Genomic DNA, 684 nt, shown 5'->3' with positions numbered 1-684 from the left:
CCCCCCTCCTCCTTCCTCCCCCCTTACGTCGAGGACTGACTCCTTTCCGGGGTTTTACCCCCCCCCCTCTCTCGTCGCGATGGTGACGCACCAAGGGGGGCCCAGTGCACAATGGGACCACTTTTAGGGACTGATGGGGGAGTGCGCGAAACTTTCAAATTACAACAATGAACGAAGTCATTTCGTTTTGCCGACGAGGAGAACTTATATTTTAACTTTACTTGTATTCGCAGGAAGCGCTTAAGGACTCGTCGGGTAGAAATTATAATCACTTCATTTTAATTTGCAAATATGCTGGGTTATAAGTATAAATTTATTTATTCCAAATTAATCACCGCAGCAACATTCATTTTAACGGGTAGTGACTCTAGAATCTACTTTTTATAAAACATTTTTTGACTAAAGCGACGTAGCCTATAAACAAGACGCCGCGATACCGTCGTCTGGCTGTGGCCTCACCGCCCGCCGCGGCCCCGCCCCCGCTGCTGGATGTGGGTCCACAGGTGCTGCAGGAGTCGCTCGCGCTTCCGGAACGTCCCGCCGCACTCGGGACGTCTCTAAACACGAGAAATGACGGCTCCAAAACGGCCGGTGTACACTTTGAACCGGAATCGTCATTCTATACCTCTTTGCGTCACCATTTGGCTTCAAAGTACCAATATTTTTACAGAATAATGATCCTTG

Source organism: Frankliniella occidentalis, unplaced genomic scaffold (genome assembly GCF_000697945.3).
Source record: "Frankliniella occidentalis isolate FOCC.00 unplaced genomic scaffold, Focc_3.1 Scaffold295, whole genome shotgun sequence".
NCBI classification, from domain to species: domain Eukaryota; kingdom Metazoa; phylum Arthropoda; class Insecta; order Thysanoptera; family Thripidae; genus Frankliniella; species Frankliniella occidentalis.
Note: the sequence above shows the minus strand (reverse complement) of the source record.